General features: G+C 48.3%; 1 protein-coding gene across 5 annotated transcripts in view; it reads left to right on the top strand.

Moving 5' to 3' along the window:
• The window catches only part of JCAD (junctional cadherin 5 associated), a 106,643-nt gene that overhangs the window by 48,306 nt on the left and 32,427 nt on the right, over positions 1 to 25,910 (top strand). For 3 of the 5 annotated variants that reach the window (XM_080383037.1, XM_080383032.1, XM_080383033.1), the window contains exon 2: positions 1,027 to 25,454. The exons of 1 other annotated variant lie outside the window; for it this stretch is intronic. The gene's annotated coding sequence lies outside the window, so the exon portion shown is untranslated. The remainder of the gene's footprint in view (positions 1 to 1,026; positions 25,455 to 25,910) is intronic. One more of the 5 variants, XM_080383036.1, reaches the window with a different exon arrangement.

The following is a 25,910-nucleotide window of genomic DNA, read 5'->3' as shown; positions in this document are numbered from 1 at the left end:
GTAGTATCACCGTTCAATAATTTCAAATCAATACTTCATTACTTTGCTCTGTTCAGAGGAAGCACATTTTTCGCTGCATGGGTATATGGAGCCTTTATCCAGCTCGCATCCACTCAGTCCTCTTGTGTCAGTGTTAGGGTCAATTCCTTCCTTTTAATTTCCTCCCATTCTTCACTCACAGCATCTGGAGTAGACCTTTGACAGTGAATGTGTCTGAAAGAGTATTTCCAGAATGAAGTTCTTAAATATTTTTTTTTTAATTTCTTGCCTCTACTAGTCAATCTGAACAGCTGCTTGGTAGCAAGAAAGGGTTCTTTCTTCCTCTCCTTCCAAGCTTTTGCCTTTCAGCTGTAGCTTTTGCATAGCTCCTGCATTGTACATGGCTGCACTTGGCCCAACATTTCCATTTCGTGGGAACTTCTGAATGATGTACCTTTGTCTTTGTACACAATCGGGTCAGAAAGTCAAATTGCAGAAAATTTGAGGGAGCTGCATGGTCCTGAAAATGCTGTTTCAGCAGACATGTCCAGGTCACTTAATTCCAGGAACAAAATATTTTGATGGTTCAGAGCTGAAATAACTTGTTTCCAGTTTGAACAGAACAACAGGACCGCTGACTTCTCTCAGTTTGACATTAATCTGTGCCCTCTCTTATCTGCTTTGGCGTCTCATGGGGGCTTGTGCTTATCAGCAGTAGCTATGGCTCACCAGCTGGGCTGCGTGCACCCGTGAACCACAGCAATCACACTCCTGTGTCCTTCCACTGGAGGTGGGAACACCTCTTCCACCAAGGAACAGGCTTTTGTTGTGATCTTGCACACCTGTAGTGGAAAGTATTCACCCAGGAAAAGGGCTTTGGTGATGTCACCCAAAGCACTGCAGCAGAAATCCCATCTCCTCCTGGAAGCCCCTGGAGTCCTGAGAGAAGACACTGAAAAGGGAAAGACTGAGGAAACCCACCCATGTACCGTGACCTGAAGCTGTGCCAGAAGAAGCAAGGCCACTCATTTCACTTTACTCATGCAGGGGCTGGAGCTGCCTCCTGGACATGGTGAGACTGCCTTCCCAACCTCCATCCTCCCAGATTTGGAGAAGAGGCTTGAAGTGTGATGCCCCACATCTGCACTGGCTGTCCTACCCACAAAGCCAGCCATTGCCTTCTGCCCAGTAAGTGCTGGAGGGCTGTGGACAGGACAGGCACGGGACAAGAGCAGAACCAGGCACTGTGACCACTGTACAGGGCACCCCTGCAGAGGTCCCTGACATTTGCACGGCCAAGGTAAGCTCAAAGAAGCATTGATTTAATTCAGCCATGTTTGTGTGACTCCATGAGCACTGAAACAGTGTGAGTCCATATGATTAACTGTTGTTATTTATTAAGTATATTACTGCCCAGTGCTGGACCTGAACTCTCCAAAACGAAGCCCAGTATATACAATCAGTCTTGCCTCTCTCCAAACAGGGCCCAGCATCAATCATGGCACTGTAAATTGTTTACACTGAACTGCAGACATCATAACTTATTAAATAACTCTCTTGTCAGTCAGATAAGTAAATATTTCGAAAGACTGTGAACACCCGGGCAAGCTCCAGCTTCCCAGCCCAGCTCCAAATGGATCCAAGTTAACAGGGGACCAGATTTGCCTTGCCTTTGATGTCCCTGCTCCAAGTCGGGTCAAGAAGGGCTCTGAAAACAAGTTTCCCTAAGGGAGGCTAGTGCAGTTTTAAAGATGCTCCACTTTCTGTAGAGGTAACGGGAGGAAGAAAACCACGTAAAGTGTTTGCAAAGAAACTGTCTTCCTGAAGCTGTAAATGTGAACTTTTGGGAGTCAGAGCCTCCTCTTCCTTCTCCGCTTAACCCAGCCAAACGAGGTGGATGTCAGCAAACCTCTGCTGCAGAAAGGATGGAGCGTTGACTCCCTGGGCTGTAGCTAGAGACTGCAGTGGTGCATCTCTCACACTGTTGGTGAAACAGGTGGTGGTAGCACCTTCACACAACTGCCTTGTGGTGCAGGCAGCAGTTTCACGGGCTTTGCACGTGGGAAAGGGAAAGGTGTTGGCATTGATTCCCACACCTCCATTGCCTGCCCGTGGTAAGGCACTGTGCTTTTGAAAGCACGCCATTTCACAGCTAACTGCTTCTGAAACATTCAGCTCTGTTTTGTTTAGGATGTTGTTTTACAAGATATTTCTTTCCAATCATTTCCAACAATTATTTGGGATCTCTTTCCTTTTGAGTTCACCGAGTTGTACCAGTTCACCACCTCCTCAAAAGGGATCGTGTTACAGGCAGGAATGCAGAGTTGAAAGGGCCTGAGTCTTTGCAACAGGAATTTGTTTTGGAAGCCAGCGAGTTGGAAGGAGTGGAAATGGGCAGCCCACCAAGGGCTTCGGCAGGATTATCCCACCCTTTCAGCAGGCCACAGCCGGGGCAACCCATGGGCTGGGGCTGAGCCTGCTTCCAGGGGAGGCAGGGACAGACAGGCCGCTCTTACCAGCAGTTTTATACAGCACAAGATCTGGTCCTGTTGTTTGATACCTCATCTGAAAAATCTCCTTGGGCATGGACCTCACTAAGGTGGCAGCCACCATGCGTGCTGGAAACCTTCGCGTGGGTGCAGCCAGCAGGGCTGCACGCTGCTGCTGCCGGGTGGCAGGCGTGCTGAGGGGGCAGTTTTCCATGCAGAAGCCCATCAAAGGCCATGCACAAAGTTCATTATCAGCTGAAAACTCATTGACTTGAGGCTAACCTGATGCTGAGCCACTGGCTCAACTGCATGTTTGACGTTTACTCATTTGGCACCTGACCAGGACCTCCTTTCCTGAATTCCTTCAATGAGATTTTAATTCTTTGCCTTTTTAGTTACTTTGGTACCCCCTGCTGCTGGTGCATCTGGGCAGTTTTCTTAAAATGTATGTTTCCATGCGCTGTGTGCATTAGTTATTTAATGTCAGAGGCATGTGTGAGGCTCTCCATGTTTGCAAGAAGACAGGGTTTTCATCCCAAGACTAAATCAAATGCTGCCAAAACAACGCAGTACAGACATAAATAAAACATATGTCGTAGAGACAAAATGTCCCTGGTTCTCATCTCCTTAAATATCTATTTGTGTTTGTGCACAAGCATAATTATTGGCACTCCTACCTCAATGTATTCAGTACAAAATGATGATTAATTGAGAAAAGAAGTTAAAAAAAATAATAGTAATTTCCTCCTGAGGTAGCACAAGTGGGTAGATGCAGAGGGGAGATGGGAAAAGGGTACAGAAGTAACATTGATCTGGTGGCACACACACCAATGTGAAATACAGCCAATACAGTCAATATGTTCATGTCCCACAGGTGCAGAGAGATTTCACACATTGGAGTAAATGTTTCCTAATTCCTAGACACACATGATAAAAAAGGACAGTGCACAGAAGGAAACATATTCAGGGAACCTGCCAGAAAGAAAGGTGCTATTTTTTAAAAGAGAACTGGAAACACTCCAGCTCTGGATCCAGACCCAGCTCTAGCCTCCAGCCATGAATACCAACGCATGCTAACGCTGCACCCTGCAAGCTGCCACCGCTGTTAGGGGCTACATCCCCATACTGCATTGTTTACATGGCTGTCAGTGAATGGGGTGTCCCAGTGTGCTGTATGCACCTGTGGATGTTACAGGAGGAATATTCTCCCAGCACCTGGAGCCCTAAAGCCCCAGGAGTCCCATACTGTGCAGGACCCTGCAGCTCAGGTAGCCCGTCACAGGCATGTCCCCTCTCCCATGCTGGGGAAAGGGATAATCCATCTTTTCCATCACCCACTGCCTTCCCCTGGATGCATACCCTGCTGGCTTCTTTATGAGTTGGTGATAAGTTGGTCACTGGTACATGAGGCTTTTGTGTAAGCTAAAGGTAGAATGCAGCTGCCTCTCTGTCACTGTTCCTATTGACCAGCACCTACAAAGGGAAGTTTGCAATGGTGGTAGATCTGCCCTTAACTAAGTGCATTTCTTTTCTTATCTCCATTGTAACATGTCACTGTTTTTTCAACCATTAGTGATTTTTCCCCCCCCTCTTAACATTGTCTCTGATTTCTGTGTCACGAGGGGGAGTATTGTCAGATCGCATTCTCATGATGGGAGAGGCAGAAAATCCGTTCTGTATATCATGTGCCCTTGGCTCCCAACACCACAAAGGATTTCTTCAAGCCCTGCTCATTATCTCGTTTTATACTTTAAAAGAAAAGCTAAAATGCTGGTGACAAATGGCCTCGTTTATCACATTTAATTGACTGACTGTTCTTTTAAGCCTCTGAAATACACACTTTGGGACAAAGCACTGGAAAAAGAACATGCCATTTACCCTGGTCTGCTGCCAGGTCACATTAAAAAATGTTCAGGAGGTGTTTGCTAGACCAGTACATGGAGTACACTTTCTCCAGCAGTGTGTCTCTGACTGTATGTGTTGCTCTTTGAAAAGGAGATTGAGCAATTGCTTCAGAGGTACTTTTCATCTTTTTCTAATTGCACTAACAACTTTACTAGGAACTTGTGGATGTGCAGCACAAGGCCTATTCACTCTGGAGAGGACAGGACTTGGCAAAAGGTGCAAGGGTCCATGAAGTGGAAACATAGCCATTCTGGAGGTGCCCAGCTATATGCACAGCTTTTACCATGGCGAGGTTGCCAATATTGATTACAGTAACAGAACTGAGTAGCATGCACTGAAAGGGAGCACCTCGCTTCCAACTCCGGCTTCCCAGCCCCTCGCATGTTTTGCCTTGCCACAGCAGAGCCCCTGCCCCATTTGAAGCCCTGCCTGGGCCAGCCCATGTGTGGCTCTGTGGGACACCAAGACTGGGGTCCAAAGCTTTCCCACAGCAGGGCCCATGCTCTGAGTAGCTGCTCCCCCTTCTCTCTCCTTGGTGCTGTGCAGCCTGCAGCTCCCACAGCTCCCACTCTGCAGGTGCTACCTGCTGTGCCACCCCAGGCTTCACCTGTGGGGTATGTGGGTGCACTCTCACCCCAGCACCTTTTCCTCCTGGTTTCTACCAACCTTGTCATCCCTTACATGAGCAAGCAGAAATGGGGTTGGGGTGAAACTACTATGGGAAGGGTGAAGCCATTATGGGTGAAGGGTGAAGTTGTATGTGGAAGGTGTCAATAATTCCACGTTTTCTAGGGGACTGCCTAGAATGGGACCCTGGAGGTCTCCCTTCATCCCAGAACTAACCTGCATGTTGACTTACAGCTGAGGCAATGGCAAAATAGAGCAATGTGCTTGTTGCAGTTGCGGCAGGACTGCGCTGGCTGTGGGTTGCAGGAATGACAAACTGGAGATAGGGACTGAAAAGCCCTAAGATGCAGTCTGGGAGGGATGAATGCACAGCTCTCCCCAGCATCCCTGAGCCAGGCTGGTGCTGGCTGCCTGGGCTGCTGCTGGCTCTGAGGACCTGCGGCTGTGATGGGTCACAGGCTGACTAAGTACCTATAATATCTTACTGTTGGGAAAAAAAATCCCCCAAACTCCACTGTGGAGTATATAAATAGAAATACAGCATGCAAGACATCTCCTTTCCATCTGTTCAGCTCCCACTGTTAGTGTGAGACTTCACCTAGAGATTTTTTTTTATGGATGGGGGTGCTATTCCTCCAGAAAGGTGTATTCAGGTATGTGCAGGAAGGTAGGCTAAAGAAACTGGGTTTGAATAAAGAACAGATGTCTGAAGGGAGAAATAATAGCTTTCAGACACATAAGGGGCTGAGCAAAATGGAAGTAAATAACTGCTCTCTGTCCCGGCTGTAGACAGCAGCCACATGCTGCAGTTTCAGGGAGGGTGTGTACTTCGCCTGGCTGGGAGGGAGTTAAGAAAGAGTTAGACAGATTTGGGAAATGTTGCTAACAGTAAGAGTAGTAAAACGCTGAAATACTTTGTCTCAAGAGACTGTGGAGGTTCTGTTATTAGAGGTTTTTAAGAACAGGTTATCCAGACATCTGTAAGGACTGGCTTAGGCATGGGGTGAAGGGATGGACTGGAGCCAGTCCGAGTCCCCAGGGACCCTTCTGCATGCCATTTTCATCATATTAATGTAAACACATGAGACTCCTCTTATAAAGTACTAAAAACGTAACCCCGGTTTCTAAACAACCCCCCAAAAACTGAGCCTGTGTCCAGTTTGAAGATGGAAAGCTTTTGACTCCTTTCCCACCCCACCCTTAGACAAACCTGCTGCAAAGGGGCCACTGAACCCCAAAGTCACAGAAAATTTCTCCCCCCTCCTGTCCTCTGCTGCCCTGGGAGACCCAAGTTGGAAAGGGCAGCGGCAGGACCCTTGCCCTGAACGTCACCAGAGTCCAGTGCCCGAGGAGAGCTGGTCCCACATTCCTCCTCCTCCCCATGGCAGCACACACAGGGCACCCCAAAGCCCAGTGCCACCCCCCATGACTGCTCATCCCCAGGGGGACCCAGTCCCTTCCCAGCCCCAGCCACCCCATGCTGCCCACTGCGGGACTCAGCATCACATCCTAAGTAAAAGATTGACACCAATCCCACTGCCCTGATTAGCAGACCATCTAATCCCCGTGATGTCAGCAGGGTTTTGCGTGGCAGGATTTGGTCCACTGCCCTTGTGCAGGTGCTGCTGAAGGGCTTTAGGTTTCATTTCCCTGTCTTCTGGCTGGTAGCAGGCGGGAGGAGGCTGCAGCATGAGCCTGCAGTAGGAGCCTGTGCTGGGGTTTTAGCCACCCAGCAAAATTCACAGCCAAGTTTTGTTTATCTTGGTGGGAAAATGGGACAGAAGGGTGTTTCCTGAAAAATGCAGAAAAATCCCACCATGCAGATCCTCTTTAACTACACAACATATATATGCATATATGTATGCATTTGATTATATCAATGTCTATAAATATATATATTGCATTTATACTGCTTTCATGCTTCCTACAAGCACAGTTTCTGGGGCTAACACAAGGTAACGGGTGGCAAGGGAAGGAAAAGGAGAGACAGAAGGAGAGGAAACTGCTGCCGGACACAGAGGCTCTCCTCTAACCTCCATTTTTTACACTGATGGAATGTACCCAGAGACTGTTTCTACTATTTAAGGAAAAAGGTTCCTATACAAAATCCTGTGGTTTTGAAGTGATCCTTTTATAGGCATAAAGAGATTTTTCCACATCCCTCTATTTGATTTCTTTTTTTACTCAGACCTGGCTACTCAAGTAGATGCTTGCAGAATATCATGCACTGGAATCAGACACTTGGTTCCTATTCTTGGTACTGGAGATCAAATATCTCACCAGTTTACCACATAAAACCACAGGGATGCAAAATGAAGTCAGTTTAGCTGCAGGGCAGTGCAAGAGAGAGTTGAATTTGGTCCTGTACCCATCCTGAGGGATTCTGAGCTGGCAATGCCCCATCACAGACTTGAATCTACTGTATGTTCCGCAATGGCATCGCCATAGTCATCTCATGCTTCTCAACAGTAGTGAACAATGGCATCTGTAATCTCCTCATTTGGAAATAAGATTAACTGTATGTTAACATTGAGTTAATAACATGATTTTTTAGGGTGTGTAGCCTAAACAGCAGTTGGATGCAATGCACAACCTGCCCCTCGCGCCGGGACCTGAACGCTCATCTGTCCCAGAAGTGGGAGATGTGGCATTCATGTCTGTTTGGGCCCAGAAAACAGTCAGCACACCCTGCCTCCTGGACAGTGAGTTGTCAGCAGCGGTGTGGGATGGGGAGGTGACGGGTGCCTGGGCTGTGGTTGTGGATGCTCGTGCAGGAAGACTTAGCCAGACAGCATGCATCACCTGCGGGGTCTCAGGTGTGAGACATCCAGCCCAAGAGCAGATGAAGAGAGGAAGCAAAGCAAATCTTAGGGAGTAAGCCCACAGACACCTGAGAGCTTCCCGAGTCCCTCTTCATGCATCAATGTCCCTGGGAGCATCTGGGTACAAGTGCAAAGCTGTGGACCTGAAAGCAGGGTTACACAGCTCAGTGCTTCATGAGGACCAATACAATCTTTAATTTATTACTCCAGACCATAGTCATATACTGTGCTGGAGGTAGCTTTTCTGCACAAAAGTATGAAACAAGTGATGTACAGAGCCTCAGTAACCGCTCAGTGCCAGATGTCTATTATCTCATCACATACATATGCTGCACAGCGATGCCGGCAGTAATACTTTCCTTCACTACCACAGAGACATGCCTGGTACCACCAGTTTGCACCGACATAAATAACAACCTGTCCAAGCATCTTCCCAACAAGAGCTGGGGGAGGGGGGAGCAACATATGTTCCAGATGGAAATACAGCCGGAGGTTGTGCCCTCGGTAACTTCAAGTTGTATAATTTTATCTCAATGCCACCTGAGTGGGAGTGATTCCTCCACAAACTGCATCGTATTTGCCTGCTTGCACACTTACTTTTTTATGAAAGTAGGAGGGCTGGTAATAGGGACGGTGACAAAACTACTGCAGAGCAGCTGAGACCCCCAGTATATTGTAAAAAAACATTAACCTGCTACATGGTTCCCCCTTGACAGATGAGGCATGTACTCTGCTTTAAAGTCATGCAAATCTCTGACTTCAGAAGAATAAATCCTGATTACTCCCACACTGAATGAGTGGAAAATGCTGAAGCTGGATTTTGGATCAGTGGTACAGGTCTCAACTCTCCAGGTTTTGAGGACTCTCAACTTGAAATCATCTTTTAACTGCATATGAGGCCACCATGGAAAATTGTGTGATCCAGCTATGTTTCCAGCTCATCTAGAAGGAATGATTAAGGACAGGCTGAAGAGATATTGACAGAACGGGGATGGAGAACTAAGTGATGCCTGCCCACAGAGGGACAAACTCATAGCACTCTCCCAAATTGTGGGTGGTCTATTGTGCATCATTCTAGTCAATGAGAACATTACACTCATACATGCAAACCTAATTTGAAAAACCATTATTCAAACTGAACAATGAATGTATTGTAACCTCATCATTCGCACACACTGAGCCTCAGCCATCCGTTTTTCTCCAGTACATAGTAGCCTCTTCAAAATCCTGCAATTTGATTTAAAAAAAAAAGAATGCCGTGGGCGTAAAGTTAGCTTAGAAGTACACAGACCACTGATGACTCTGTTCTCATCCACACAGAGCATAAGGCAACCAGATGATTTATTTTTATTGGCACTGCAGGCAGATAAGCTTCCACTATTATGAAGGAGAGAAGTGCTGGCTGGCCCGGGCTGTCAGTCAGAGCACGCCCAGCAGAAAGACTACAACCCCCAATTCAATAATTACAACCTCCTCAAGGACATATTGCGGAGGCAGGCCAAGATCCCTGCTTCTCCCATTGCACGCAGAAATAACCAGGAGTGGTTCTAGTCAATGAAGGACTGGGACTGTTGTTGATTTTTGTAAATGTTGTAGCATGTCATGGGACATCACGGCTACGCTGCAACTGAGTCAAAATGTCAAACTTAAAATAAGAACTAAACACTGAGGCTGAAAAATAGAAATCCTCTATAAAGGTGTTGAGACCTGGTGCCACAAACCCCCCTCCCAGACTTTGGCAAGGCAAGGGCAAGGTAGAAGCTCTGCTTGGAGAGCTGCAGTCCTGGGGGCTCACCAGCTCCCAGGGAGGCTCATCAGCTTCTCCTTCTCTCAGGCAGGCTCAGCTCCATGTGCCCCCCCTGACAGTGCTTGCCAAACCTCTTTGCAACTCCCCGCAGCCTGCCCTGCTGCCCACCTTGACTGCCTCACTGCTGTGCTTCACCTCCCGCCTGCCACTGTCTGACACTGTCCTCATTTTCCCCCTGCGACCACTTCAGCAGGGCTTTCCAGTGTGCGGAGCTCACCGTAACAGATCTTTTCCCTTTGGATGTTGCTCTCCTGGTTTCTACAAAACAAAGGTTTTGTCATCATCTGGATCTGGAATTAAGTGGACAAACTTTTGATGGATATTCCCACTCTTGTTGGATTGTGGCTCCAGATCCTACCCTTCCCTTGAAGGAGACCTTGATTATCATGCAAATGACATTTTCACCCCATTCCTCTGAGATCTCAAGTGGGAAATGAAATTTTTTAAAATTAAAAATTGCTAGAGAATTCTAGCAAGTAAAATGACTATAAATACAAAAGGATGATCAGGCATGAACATCAATGATATTAACGGCCCTGCAGAATTGCTCCATAGCTTTAAATTTCAGTGTTGCAGGTCTGTGTGCCTCCACAATTGTACTCACACTTCTTAGACAGTAGCATCATATTTTGTATCCCCTTCAGCTGAGGATGAAACAAGGTAGCTCTCCTGCAGCTTCAAGGCCGACAATGAAAAAATCGTAAAGAGTAAATCATAGCTCTATATACACATGCATGTTTTGGGCATGTCTGACAGCATCTGCAGTGGGGAGAGGAACTACTTGAAGTTTTGTGACTTAAAAACGTTCTTCCCAAAATAAGGGGCTTTGTCATTGTTTTCTTAAGTCACTTGTTGCAGGAAAATGTTGCTTTTGAACAAGTTTTTCTCCAATGGAAGTTTCCAATTTTTGAAAAACAAAATACCTTGAGACATTTGAATTTAATTTGTCAGTGTCTGGCACCAGGTACCTAACAACTTGAAAAATATCAAGGAGAGTTGTTCCTGTTTGTTGTTTTCCCCTTGTTTGTCCCTCTGCCTTTACCCCCAAAGCCTTTGCAGTTGCCCAGGTGCCTCCTGCCTTTCCTGCATGCCTTGCTGAAGCAGTTCACCGGAGCGGCACCAGGAGCACAACACCAGCGACCCTCTGGCACAGCCTGCATTTTGGAGAGGGATGAGCATCCTCCCGTGCCAGCTGTGCAGGGGAGCAGCTGCACCCTGGATCACCCATGGGCACTGATGGGCCTCCCCAGCTCAGCCCCTTCAGGGGGTGCTGTGTCCAAGGGCTGCTTCTACATTCCTTCTCATCCCTGTTTTGCAGCCAGAGCTTAGCAAAGGTCTGAGTTTCCTTTAGCTGGCAGCTGGGCGTGCTTGGTGCTTTCTGCTGCTGGTATTGAAGATCAGGCCTCAGAGGGCAATGTGCTTCCCATGATGAAATCTCGTTGGAAATAGTAAAGATCTGAGGGCTCCCTCAGCCAGAAAATCAGATCCGGCTTACCTGAATGTCAGGTCATCTGGGCTGGAGTTAATAAACAGCTCGGGACAGAAATGGACAAATAGTGATGGATTTGCTCGTAGCAGCCTGTGAGGTTGCTTTTCTGCAGGGTATGGCTCTTCATGATGCCCTGGCCACTGCTTTATGGCTCCTGCTGCCCTCCCCAGCAGCCAGCACTTGCCTGGGCAAAGGGCAGCTGGTGCTGGGGACGGATCCATCTCACTGTATGTCCCAAGCCCATGGGGACTTCATGGCCTTGAAACATCTCCCCATCAGGACTGGGAGAAAGTGGTTGGCAGTCACATGCTGCCAGAGGCAGATGGACAGACCACAACCTCACCAGCCTCTTCTTGGTGGGAAATGCAGCTAAAACATCTAACTGGTTATTTGTACCTGCAGTCAGCAGGCCAGGTCCCGCTGCTGCTGGGCTGCCAACTACTGGGGACAGCAAACTGTCTTCTGCTCCCAGGGTCGTCCTACCCACATCCCTAACCACATGGGCAAAGTCCTTATTTCTGCCTCCACCCCAGAAATGTCTGTAGAGGTGGGAAAAGGTGGATTCTGCTAGGAAACCTTGGCATATGGTAGCTCTGAATATGCCAAACTGCTCGAAGAGACAAGTCCCTTCTCTGACTGTATGCCCACCTCCCCAGAGAACCTCACACATCTGCTTTCCCTGGGCACGTGCTGCCCAGTACGGGGTCTGAGCACCCCCATGCTGAGCTCAGGGTTTCTTTCTCGCATGGGAGAAGGGAGCGGACCCCCACACGTGTTGTGGGTTAGTTCTGGGACTGCCTGTGCAGGCAGGGCTGTGCCCAAACTGTCAGGAAGCCATGCAGTGAGAATACCTCGCTTTGAAAGAGGGGACAGGGACAAAGGCGAAAAATGCAGAAAACACACTGAAAATATGCCTCCTGGTTACCATGGCTGTAATTTTCCTCCTAACCCCGCACTGCCACAGCTGAAAGAAAAAGAGTAGCTGGTTCAAGGCAGCCAGGAGCTCTGCCACGGGGATGCCGAGGATACATGGGGAGGTGGCAGCTGTTGTGAGGTGCTCCTCCTGACAGGCACTCGTTAGGGCAGTGCTCCTTCCCATGAATGTTTCAGGGCCCTGGCATGCCTGGATTTGGACCCCTTCTGCTGCCAAGGCATGAGTGCCCCCAAAGCAGGGACCCCCCAGCTGCACCCTCCACCCCGCTCCTTTTGGGCATCACACAATGAAGCAGGTGCATTGGGAAGGGACCTCTGGAGGTCACCGTGGGACTCAGGTCACCAGCCCTTATTCTGTTTGCCCACCTCCTTCTAGTCAAAGATGAGATTATTCCCTTCAGCTGCCAGAGGCTGAAAAAAAATATGACTCAGATCTGATTTTGTACCACTGCAGTTGGATTTTCTGTCCTGTGCAGAGGAAACAATGAAAGGTGAAATCCCTGTAGGGAAGGATTTGCGAGATTCTGTGGGAAACTGGTATTACAGATAATTGTTTCCTGCTGAGGGGATCTAACAGAACTTTGCAGAAAAGCTGCCCTTTTCAGCAATATCCACTGCAGTGTACCTAAGCACACAAGTCTCTCTCTAACATAAATATGCTCCGCTGCATGTTTTCCTGCTGCACCTGACATCTAGTATTGGTTAATTCCACCAGGATTTCCTTTCAAAGACACACACCATAGTGTAAATGATAAACTTGTCAAATCGCAAATGAGGAGAAATGGTGGGTGCTTTGGCCTCTGGAGCACAAAGACTTGGATCCTTAATGGAAGCTGTTGAGACTTACCTGTTGAAAATGTGTAGGGAAAATTTATTGACTATCAGAACAAAATATTCCCTCTTAAGCAGACTTATACTGCCAGAAGGCACCAACCTTATTTCACAACATTTGGATGAGCATAAAAAAGACACTTACGAGCAGCTCCTTCTTGGTATCTGGTTCCCAGTATTTTGAGAATATGTCCTTTATTTCTCCCTGTTGAAGGTACCCTGTTACAATAAGTTATCATTCATAGATTAATAAATATGACAGTTGATGTAATACTACTAGCTTTTACCATTTGTATGCATTCATGGATATGTTTGTACGCATCAAAAAAATATCCATTTTATTCTGTAAGCCAAGACACCTTTGGCAAGCTACTCTGAGCTGCAATAGTGTTAACAGTTGTTGGGAGAGTGAGTCCTCAGACAAGCTGCCCTCTTCACTCTTCCACTGAACATACCAGAGTCGACTAACGGCACATGCTGGATTAGATATTGCTGTCCACTGCACAAAGGTCCCTTGCTCAGCTGCCTCTGACAGCTCTGAACTTGAAGCAACAGAGACTTGACCAAGACAAAAGAAAACTTCTGCTTACAATTATTACAAGAACAAAACCAAGAGCAGTGTGACTGTTTTATTAATAGCGCGCTTTGCTGCTCCCAACATTTGCAAAATCTGTGTATCTGGCTCTCCAAGAATATTACTACTTGGACCTATTTCATATGAATTGTGAAGGATGAAGACATTCCTGAAAGCTCACTTGCCAGCTGTGCTGCTCTGCCAGCGCCAGTAATTTGAGAAGGAAGCATGGTCCCTTCGAAACATGGATCGGAGCATGGCTGGAGGACGGGGCCCAGCCAGATACATATGCATGGACAGATCTACAGAAGATTCATTTTCCATCTCACAGTAGCCCTCAGTCTTCCTTCTTCTGCTGCTCTTTCCTGCTGAGGATGCATGTAGGCAGAGAAGACGCCAAATCTCATCTTTGAAATAATTTCAGAAACATGCCTCCTCCTGAAGAGGAGCCAGCAACAGAAGGTTGGAGCTGGAAGGAGCTCAGATCTCGTGTTTTCCTTACATGTCTCAGTAATAGCTTTATGAAAAATCGAAGCATTTTTGCAGGACTGAAAGGTGCTGATGGTACCTGGTTTAACATGATAAACCTTGCTTGCCATCCCAAATCTACTGGCTATCAGATCAGCTCATCTGTTAGATTGGTGTGGTGGCTGCCTGACATCATCAGGAGTGAATGTGTTACATCGATTAAGCCTTTTACAGTCCAGCATGGATTTAGGTAAACTGCAGTAACTGAAGGGCTTAATGAGAAAAACAGCTTGCACGTGTAGAGCCCTACCTGAGACATATATTTGAAAAGTACAAGTATCTGTTACACGGACCTCTAACTGCTTTATCAGACAAGAGGAGAAACCTGGCAAAGCTTAATTTTCTCATGGCAAGACACATGAATGCAGTTGAAAGACGCCTGTCAGATCACCCAAACAGACGGCCAGGCAGTGGGAAGGGGTGTTTCCACCCCAGCTAATGAGTTCCCAGCACACGTGTCTCAGCTCATTATTGGTACCCCAAGAACTTCCTGGGAAGTAATTGGCTTTTTTGGGAGTAAGGTGAATATAAGGTGTAGTAGAAGAGAAACTACACTCTCTGGTGCTCCCTGTAAATCACTGGACTTCAATAACCAGATTTCTGTAACTATTTTGAACTCTGTCTTGAGCAAAGGGGCACATGAACAGGTATACTCTGCAATGTAGTAGAAGAGTTGGTAAATGGAGAAACTTTACGCCGTGTTAGTAATGAGTTTAAGCTGTTCTCATGCAGCTTTATTGATGGGTGGCAGCATGAGTGGCTCTGAGCCTGGCATCCCATGACCCACCCAGCTTCCACACACACAGCAGCTGCCAGACTGCGGAGTCCACCTGGCTCCACCAGTCCCTGTCAGACCATCAGTAGCAAGGGCAGCGGAAGCGGGAACATCTGTTTTCTGTGATACGTATGTCCATCGCTTCTACCCTGGACCCTTCTTAGGGAGGGGGAGGAGTGCTACATGGGGGAAAATGTGCTCAAGCCAGGCTAGTGGCAGCCTCTTCCCTCATCAGCATCAAGTCATCCTTGTGCCATAGTCATCATGACTCTGGCTGCAGAGAGCCAGCCAGCAGCACCCCCTCCATGGTGGTTATACCAACGAGGAAGAGCAGCACCAGACACAGTCTGAGCAACAGCACCTGCAACTGCTGAATTCAGAGCCCAGGGCACAGTCACAGAGCATCTGAGTGATGCCAAACACAGCCACCTTTCCTGCAGGGCTGGATGGCAGAGAGGTGGGAGGCAGGCTCCGGCAGCCAAGCCCAGCTAAGCTGGCAGCACCTAGAGTCACCCCATTGTGGAAGTCTGGGTTTTTTAAGAGACTCTGGGAAGGGGCATACAAAAGGGGGAACCTAAGTCCTTAGGCAGCTGTGAATGGCTGTCTTGGATTTAGGCACCTAAGTGTTTTTTTGGACTTCATCCCAAACACTTCATTGAGTGAGTGTTGCATTAACAACAGCCCAGTCAGAGGATAAGCAGCAACAGAAATGCTCCAAGCTGCTCTTTCAGTGCATCCTAGGATGTGAACAAATGATCACTGCAGAAACAGCTGTACTGGGTTATGGTGTCATTACCCCTAGCTGTTTCCTTCATCATTTCTACAAGGAAACACCCCCCAGCAGAACTTTCCTCACTGGCTTCACTGCAAAGCCATCAGCCTAGTGCACTCCAGAAACCTAGCCAGGCTAGTACCACTGGGTTGGTGTGGAAAGGGATTTGCATCTCTCACTATCCCTGCATCTGACACTGTTAAAGAGGAAGATGGCTCCTGGCGGGTAGAGGAGGACAGCATCTTAAAGCAGTATTGTTATTTCTGTGATGATTATTTGCCTTTCCTTAAATATGGAGTGGCCACTTGTAAGGACCTGAGCTATGCACTGAGCTTTGCAACTCGCTTTTCAGCTTCTTTTCTGAGATGTGTCAAGTACTGACATGGTTTGTGGTACTGCTCATGACCACTAAGCTCATGTTGAACAGAAGGCAAACCGAGGCTCTTCTAGAAATCATGGGAATTAAGGGGTAAGGCTGTGTGTGCCGTTTTTCACTTAGGCGAGCGTACTCTGACTTGGGAGGATACACAGTCTCAGGTGAACGCTGCCTGCAGGGCACAACAAAAGGCAGAGCTGAAGTAAGAAGACTCATTTCTATTTTAACTTTCTCCTTGGAGCGGATGCAGCTTGGCTTCTCTGATGTTGCCTGGCTGGCTATAAGCTGCATGTGCAGGGGAGGTTTAACCTCCTTTCAAACCACAGTTCATTCGGAGGCTGGCTGGCTGCTTTTCTCCCAGAGCCTTCCCCAGGACAGGCAAGGCGCTCAGAATAGTTTGAATGAAGGATCTCCTCCTAGGTTCAAGTCTTCCTGAGGTGAAAGCAGGTCTTGTGAGGCCCCACCCCATCTGGACAGAGGGGTGTGGGACCCCCAGAGCAGGGACTTTCCTGTGTGGATGGCTGGGCTTAGGCAGGGTAGCAATACGATTAAAGAGTGCATGGTATAAATGTGTCGCAGCATCCTGGTCTTTAAACAGCCTGCCTCCTAAGGAGAGCCTGCACGGCACTTCTGCATCACAGCGCTGCAATATGTCCAAATATCAAGGGTGAAGCTTGAGCCAGTGAAAGAAAAGATGGGATAAATTAAGGCTTCCACGGTGGCTGTTTCTGATCCAAAGCACAGAAAATACGACAAGGTACAGGTGTAATTTCCACTGGTGAGTCAGGGGCTGCATAAATTGCATAAAAGGTGGCCTCAGAACAAGATAACCTAGTAAAATGCATATGGATGCCTTCTGATTAATCTGAATGAAGCTTTGCCTAAAAACAGTCTCCTATTATTTTGATGCTTGGTTCCATTTTCTCTCTGGTCCTGGAATGAAGGAAGGAAATGGAAGAATTCAACTTTACAAGAAAAGCATTTTAGTATGAAGAAAAGCTTTTTAGTATGAGAGCTTTAATTTTTCTACCTTCCAAGCAGGATTTCTTTGTAACATCAGTATCAACTTCTTCAAGATAATTAAAATATTTCAATGACTTTCAAACCCAAATACAGTCCCTGCAGACCTGCAAACCTTTATGGTGCAGGCTGACATTCTGGTGTTGGTGCTGTAATCCTTTGCATAGTTGCTGTAACTTAAAAGGTTATTGAGCAAAACTGTTTCTCTAACGCTGCTCAGATAACCTCTTGGCAAAAGTACTCTTCCAAAAAAGCGTCTGCCCTCCAGTCCCTCCACAAGCAATTCCAATGGATAACAGGTCAGAAATGGGGATGACAGCAGTATCTGCAGAAGTGCATAACCTGCTGTAAAATAATCTGAGAGCAAGTAAGAGTTAAATTCAAGACTAAAATGTATGTGCATAAGGCAAGTTTATTACTGTGGGACTAAAGACACAACCCCACTCACTCCTCTAAACCTGTCCACCAGTGGGTGTGGGGGGAAGGAAAGAAGCTTGGCAAGCATGACTCTGTGCAACAGGGATGCTCTGCACAGCTATATTTTTCTTTTTTTGAATCCCCACTTGAAGCAGAGGAGTGTCTGTACCACCCCCACAGATAACAGCACGCTCCCTGTGTGATTTCATAGCTTTAAGTCAGGCATTTGGAAAAGATTTTTTCTATGAAGAATGGATTTGAGTCATAATCCCTTGACCCCCTGGCCCATTCAAGACGCCGTGACATGTCATTGCTCTCTGATAATGATTCTCCACACTGCCTCTGCCTCCTCCCGTGGCGGTGAGCGGGGGGCGGGTGCGCGTCCCTGGCCTTACTCCAGAGCTCTGGGATCTGTGTAATCTCCAGTGTCAAGATGTGTTTGGATACGGAAAGCCGCGACACTCTGGTATGTATCAGATAGATAACAGGAGCATCCCTTCGCCCGAGGAGACAGATGCCTGGTGCTGGGTGTTGAGCTGCTGAGGGCCTGTCCCTCTGTGGGCTTTCTGCCTGCTCTTTAACCCTGGATGACAGCCACATCTTCAAGGGGCTATTCTTTGGAGGATAAACATAGCTTTTCTGGTTCAAAAATTACAAGCCATTCTCACATTTTTTCTCTTTAACAGAGAAGGACTGTAATTTCAGCTTTTTGGGTGAGGCTTTTGGTGGGAACGCGCTGGCATGAAGGGGTCTTGCAAACTCTTGTTGCACTTTTTGAGTACTCCTGTTACAGACAAGACTTTCTTCATGCTCTGCCCTTGCTACCGGGCTCAACTTCTCTCATGAAAAAACTCAAACAACCTACTATAGATAGTTGTCTCCCCTTGATTTCATAAAACCACCTTGTGCAGACCTACGGGAGGGAGGGATTGTGTCAGAAAGGACAGCGCTGCCTTCTGAAACATACGATTTAAAAATCAATGTTACCACAGAAGAAGCCAAAATTGGTGAGTTAAACTTGAATAGCTATTATTTCAGTCTTTATGGAACTAATAAGAAATACGCTACAGAGCATTTATAAAAGCAGCTTTTTTACTGTGTGCTGTGGTCGGTTTTGTATTAAAACGCACCATTTCAGTGATGGTCCCTTCTCCCTTGTGTGAACCTGCGCTCCGTGGGGAAGGGCTTGCTGTAGAGGCTCCAGCACTAGCAGCACCCAAAGCCACACCGCTCAAAGCATGGTCAGCGCTGTGGGAAGGGTGGTCACTCAAAGGCATTTATCTCCTGCTTCTGAAGACAAGCAAGAGGACTATCATGCCAATAGCATGCCTAGAGCTGCCGGCCTGACTGCCCGCCCCGCTGCGTGCCGCTGCCTGGCTGTGCACAGGTCCCTCAGCATCTCCATGCCTCTCTAAACGGCAGCGACCAAGGCTGGGGGAAGGGGGTAACCTGCTCCAGGGCAGGTTTCCTTTACTTTCCCAGTAATTATGGTCTGGCCAAAGCTTGGAAGAGTGTAATCCCTCTAGGCTCTATTTCTTCATATTTACTGCTGTAATGTATAGGTTCTTTTGCCATTGGTATATGTTTTTGTTTGTTCCTTACAAACCTCAGGGCTTCAGTCATATCGTACAGCAGTGACTTTCACAGCCTACTTGTATCAGTGAAAATAAATAAGAATCCTTTTATCAGTACTGTATTTGCCATCTTACAGGGAATTTTTTATACATATACATTCAGGAAAGGGAGGAGACATTCCCAAACCACCTCTCCTATTTCTACATTACTTCACATACCTTTATCACCCTGGCCTCGTACACCTCCTCCCCCAGGTGCCCTGCTATTTCAGATGCTATTCTCTCAGATAAAGCTGCTCAGCCTACTCTGTGTGTGTGCAGATTAAATTTTCTATATTGCTAAGCATATGTTTGCAGCTGTTTTGAAGATGAAGTTGCTTTCCTTTTTTTTCAGAGTAGATTTGCAATTGCTTTCATGAAAAGGGCAAAGATTTTTTTTAGCTAATGCCTGTGGGCAACCTAAATTTGTTCTCATCCTTCACTGTAACTCCAGCAGGTCAGTGTCTGAACTTGCCAAGTACATCTGGAGTCACAGTTGGATGGTACTGAGCTGTAGCTAGAAATTTGGTGGGAGGACAGGGTGCATCCTCCTGCTTGACTAGACCTGATATCAACAGCTATCAGGCATGACCTGATGGGCTGCTGAGTGTTGGCTGGGAGTCACTGAGCGCTCACAGGTAATGGCAAAGTGGGCATTTCCCTGGAGATCATCAACATCTTGTGGTAATACATGACATCTGACCAGGGCCTGCTCTTCTTTTACCTTATTTGAAGTGTGTTTTCTACCAGCACTAGTCCACACAGTGATGTTAATGGGACCCACAGCTCTTGCTAACCCCTGCTTTTTGAATAGAGAAATCAGGCTAAAACCTTGCCTGCGCTTGGAAAAAGACCTTTTCCCAGCTGCACACCTCTCAGCCGTGACCCCACCTCCCAGTGTCTGAGACTTCACTCCCTAATGAGTGAAGCCCACATCACTAACAGGAATGACAACGTGGCAGTCACAGCTCAGCCTCCAGAGGTACCCTCCTGGAGATCAATGGGGCTACAATATCTGTGCTGTACTGCTTGTGTACCCTTGTACATAATGCATCAAATCTATATTACTTTATTAAGTCAATGTAGGGATTAGCCTTCTTTAGAGTGGCAAGCATCCAAATTTTAAACTAGGAAAATAGGATAGATCCAACATCAATATGCTCTGCTACTGGGTAACTATTCCTCTTTCATCTTCCCCTACCTTTGGGGATGACCCTCTCCCTCCCCAGGCTCGACACCTTGCTGGGAGGCCAGCTAGGGCTCCTAACCCTTCTAGAGAGCTTTTCAACGGAGCGACTGTACAAATATTTTGGTCAGGAAACTCTCCTGAAAAATGAGGCCTAACTGTTCTGTTCCTCAGCTGGGTGACGGGGCTAATTACTGTGATAACTTCCCATCTCTCTCCTGGGTGTTATGATGAGAAACTCATTAATATTTGCTGAGCATCCTGAGCCAAGTCCTTGAGTGAAAGAGCTGTAAGGATTATTTTAACAATATTTAGCACTTCAAAAGTTTTGGAAGCACTACTTAATTTTCCCAAACGTAAACCAGCTAAATTCTGATGGCTAATTTGTGTGCCACACCTCTTAGCCTTTTTGGCAGTCTTCACAATGTTCGGGAACACACAGGGTATGGGTGTACACTTCCTCTGTAGTAACTAGTCTTATTTTTTAGCGCTTTTTTCTCATTTTTTCCTCCCTCCAGCACACATTCACATGTCATACTGTAGGACTCTGAGGTATATCAAGCAGACATGATAGCTGAGTCTTTACATCTAAAGGAAAATATTCTCCATCAGTGCACCATTACTCCTCCCCATCAGCCTGTGGTCCAACACCTTGCACAGACACCGATTGTTGTGTATTAAATTGTCCTTGCAGAATGGTCACCACCCGGCATCGTCAACTATTTCCCTCTATTCAATATACACCCATCCCATCTGCTTCTTTGGGATGCTTAGGAAGTGATAAAGTAGTTCAAGAACTGAATCCCCAAATACCAGGTCAAAATACAGCCAAAGAAGCACCAAAGAACTGGCAAATGAAAACATCCCCTCTCCCCAGCAATGCTTAGTGTTTCCCTTGATGTAGCAATAAAATATCTGAAGCTCCTCTGTTCCAAACTAAAAAGAGGTGCCAATTCTATAAACAGGTGATTACTGGCAGGATGGGTAATGTGACATGTTTTCTTGCAAAAGGGTAATAGCTGTTTTGTTTATGACTAGCATCTGTTCTAAGAAAGTTTAATATATCATGGCTGTAACATGCCATATAGGACGGACAAGAGGAAAAAATAAGCATGGATTTAATAGCACATCTGTGGCTAGTTAGTTATGGTAAACTTCAGGTATGTGGTGATTTCAGTGTATGTTCCTAAATACATTCCCGGCAACTGGATCTAAGACAAAAACTGTTACAGTCTTTCAGGGAATAATTAATGCACCTAGTCACTTCAAACCACACCAAGTTATGAAGAAATCTGATTGATTTCAATGTAAAAACTGCTAATGTAGGATCACCGCTGGAAATGAGGCTCCAAGCCTTGCAACAACCTGTGTAGGAATGGCAAGAAAGCTTTGGCCCCGAGCAGCAACACTGACAATGGGATGTAAAACATAAACAGTGGACTCAGGGAGGTTTTGAGGCCAGAAATAATTATAAAAGCATAAAGGAGTAATAACTTGCACTGAGCAGAGCAGGACTTCCCAGTCACTCATCACAGCAATGGCACGCAGCAGTGCTGCTGCTGAAGAGCTGGCTGGTGTGCAGCATGCCTGTGTGTTTTTCCTTTTCCCTTCCCTGTGCATTAATTCATCTGTATTTCTCCCATCTGGCCTGTCTCTCATGTTTGTGTGTTCCTGTTTTCCACGATTTGTGTCCATAACGGCCACTCACGCAGACTTGCAGGCGCTGCGCCGTGTCTCCCGAGGAGCTGGGCCCTGGCGTTCCCTTCTTGCCCAGGCACACAGTCTCGCTCTACCGTGTCCTGTGGGAGGCTGATCTGAACCTGACCGCTGTGGCACAGGGAACGGCGCTACTGCTTGCTGGGTTTGTGCAGCCCCTCTGTGCTCCTGTCCAGATACCCACCTTTGCCTCATACAGCCACCACCAGCTTTTCATTCGTGGCTTCTTTGCCCTTCTCCTTGCTCCCTGCAAGCCATGCAAAGTAGTGGGGCAATAACAGCTCTCTCTGTTGTCCCGTCATGTCCCCCTGCCCCATCACACTGATTTTCACCCACCTCAGGAGTCCTCTGTAGCAAAGCAGAGGCTTTATCACTCTTTTCTCTTCTGCAAACCCCATCTGTACACTCCTCTCACAGCCATATGTAGTTCTTCCAGACTTTTTGAGGCTGAAGCTCTGAACTGAAGAATGTGTGACTATGGTCCCTTTCTCAGAAAGAGCCAGGAGAGGGAGATCTCAGGTGGCTGCAGGACTGTGGGCTTTGCAGGGGAGCAATCAATGCTCTATCAATTGTGAACTTTTACTCCGACCATCAAAAAGCAAAATCGTTTTCCTGCCGCCTCTGTTTTTCTTCATCTTTGCCCTTCTCCTGGCAGTCACAGTCTGCATGGCAGTAACTACCTGAGACCACAACCCCATTTACCTGGACACTGAGTTAAGGCAAAACCAGAAGCAACATCTGCCCAAAGACTTTGCTCTCTAACAGGCACAGGACAAGACACAGCAGGAGCAAAGGGAGTCCCTGAAAGCCTTGCTGCTGCTGAGGAGCACAGCACTCAGGCTTCCCAAACAACAGACTGATGGCTTCATGCACTACACCAGCCCCCTGGGCAATCCTGCTTGGACAAAATTTGGGGATGCCAGCTGACATCGGTCATTGTGAATCCAGCCCAGGACATCCCTCAGATTGTCTCAAAAATCAGGCAATTTGCTTTCTGGTGTCTGACTGTGGAGCTTTGTTCAGCCTGGGTTTTCAGGCTTTCCTCTTTAACAGGAGAGCTAGAAGCACAGGTGGCAGTTTTCTTTTTTTAGGAGGAAAGCTCTGTTTCTCAACTCAAGGTCTTTTGACTTCACTCAGGGGAAATCTTCAGTGACTGCAGGTCTCCAAACAAATTTGCAGAAGTGCCTTCTTCCAAGGGCTGCACCTCCCTTTGCAGCCTATGAAGTGTTCTCAGAAGAGGTGTAACAAAAAATACCCCCAGATGCAGAGAGGCAGCTCTGAGGTGTGCTGTCCTCTATGCTTTTATTGTACTCTCTGCAGGCTGTGACCTCCTGAAGACAAAAAGTTGTCCCTTCCCTTCACCTTGACGTTGTTCAGTAAATTATCCAGATTTCCTTTGCTGGAGTGGCAGCTCCAGCCTGTGCCGTCCCTCTTCCCAAACCCTAAAGCCAGTGCCGCAGCAACTTCCCCAACAGCAAACTGAGAACTCCAGCAGCAAGGACCTGCTCAGTGTGGTGCATTGTAACTGCCCAACAGGGAGAAAAAACTTTTTGGCTCAGGAAGGAGGGCTGTAAACAGGACTCTCTCCTACAACCAAGGAGAGAAAACAGCTTAGAGCTGCAGCCGTGCAGATGAGAAAATCATCCTGGAATTTTTTTTCATACAAGACAGTAGAGACAGGTATTTAAAAAACCCACAACTCCCAATTTGCCTGTCAGACTCAAGATATTAAAATAATAAACTAACTTGTGCCAGCACGGTTTCCTTGATGGAAACCCATGTTATCGTCACACCCACAAGGAGCTGCTCTGTGACAAACCCTAAACTTTCTACTGATTCACTGTGTCAGGTACAAGGCTTTACCATGGGAAAATATGGGAGTTTCCCAACCAGCAAAGCCATGGAGAACTCTGCAGGTGCCCTGCAGGGACGGGGTGTAAGGTGTCTGCACGGGGTCCTGCTGGAGGTCCCCTTGCCACCAGTGGCATTGCCCTTGGTGGATGGTTCATTTGTCAGCAGCTGCAGGCTCAGAGCTTCACTGCTGGAAGACAAAAGGAGATGTCCATAGTAAAGCAGGTCAATGACAATTACTCCCAGCACCCTACAAAATCGGGGCACCAGGAAACCTGTATATGGTTCTGGGCTCTCCTGCAGACTTCTTTGTGACCTTGGACTCATCAAGTAACTTCACCGCCCTTGTTTTCCCGCTATTAAGTAGAGCACGTACTGAACAGGACTCAATTTATGAACATGTGTAAAGCACTGCCTAGGGTAAAAGTCAGTTAAGACATAGTCAGCAGCTGACGGACGCAAGCAATTACTGAAGTAAATGATTCACAAACACACTTTTTCAAGAGTGTCATTAAACCAAAACAGATTTGCAAATCATTCACCTGTTTCTAGAGGCTGAAAAAATGACAGGGAGGGGAGACATGGGGAAGCAGCCAGCCAGCAACACTTCAAAAATGTTTGCAGATGTCATAGAGAAAACCATGGAGAGGACAAGCCCTTTAGGCATGCAACTGGGTGCCAGCGGGCACAGCGAGTTTCAAAAGGGTATCCTCTGGTCCCTCTCCATCCTTGATGGACTCCAGTCTTCCCTTCTGCAGATTTTCCTTGTGCTGAGCAATTTGATGTCTGTCTTCTCAGCTGAGCCATGGACTGAGCTCAGCTGCAGCGAGAGAGAGGAGGAGGTAGGTGCCTGTTCAACTTTACATATAAAACAACCTGCCTCATGTAAGGGCATATTCCTGGCAGACCTGGCGCTGCCGGGGCAGGCTCCTGGCTCAGGCCCTTCTGGGTTACCTCTCTGGAAGGATGCAGTGCCTCTGGACACGTCCTCGACTCGGCTTTGCTGTGAAGCGCCCAGGGAACAGACTGTGATGGGTGGGCTTTGGTCCCTGAAGCTAACCGGGGCTCGCCTTTTTTAGCTTGCAAGTGCCTCACCCACGCTTCACCGATAGTGCAGGACATCAGCTCCCCAGCGCACAAGGCAACGTGTTTACAGGGATGGGTTCAAGGAGGATCGGTGGATCCCGGGCTGGGAAGCCAGCGTGTAACGCCTGCGAGGGCTGCTGCCTGCGAGGGCTGCTGCCTGCGGCTTGCTAAGGGCAAAGCAGCGCTTCCCCGTGCCGTGAGCACGGCTCCGCGGGTGGGGATCTGATGCGCTGCTGCCCCGGGAGCCGCCCCGGCCCCACGGTGCTGGGGACCCTGCGGAGCGACGCGGGCACCGTGCCGCGGCCACCTGGGCTGTGCCAGGGCTGCTCTGCGCGGGGCCGGAGCGGGTGCAGCGGGAAAGCAAAACCAAAAAAACAGGGCAAAAAAATGAACAAAAAAATTCAAAAAGGGGAGGCGGGGGGGAGGCAGGGAAAACCTATTCTGCAACGTCTCCCCGGTGCAGCGACCAGCGCTACCCGGCCGGGATGCGCCGAGCCCGCGGGCGGGGCGGGGGGGCGGGACGGGACGGGACGGGACGGGACTGGGGGGGCGGGACCGGCCCCCGCCCCGCCGCGGGCTGGCGCCTCCCGGCTGCCGCGGCCGCTGAGCGCGGCGGCCCCAGCCGCCACCGAGGGTCCTGCGGCGGCCGCCCGGAGAGGTGAGTGCCGGCGGGGCGCGGCGGGGGCAGCGGGCTGCCGGCGGGGCGGCGGGCGGGCGGCGGGGCTCGGCGGTGTCCCGGGGCGGGCGGCAGACGCGCGGCACCGGGGGGTTCCCATCGCCGCTCCGTGCGCTTTGCACCTGCTCGCTGCTCTCACCCCCGTCGCCCATCGCTCCCGAGGGCTCTCCGGGCCGTCCCGAGCCCCGCGCAGGGCCCGCTCCCCTGGGGACCCCTGGGCGGCCGCCCGGGCAGGGTGGTGGCTGCCGCTCCCGGGAGCCGCTCACCTTCACTGCCGCTGCCGCCCACCGCCGTGTGGCACCGGGGTCGGGAACACCAGCTGCCGCCCCTCCTGGTGTTTATTCTCATTCTGGGATTTACAGAGTGGTCAAGTAGATCTTGTGGATTATTTCCTTTTTCGTGGTTGTTTGAAGCCGTGTACTGTTGCAAAGGAGACAA

This window comes from Falco punctatus (genome assembly GCF_963210335.1).
Source record: "Falco punctatus genome assembly, chromosome: 4".
NCBI lineage: Eukaryota > Metazoa > Chordata > Aves > Falconiformes > Falconidae > Falco > Falco punctatus.
The sequence above is the reverse complement of the archived record's forward strand: the minus strand, read 5'-3'. Positions and strand labels throughout refer to the sequence as shown.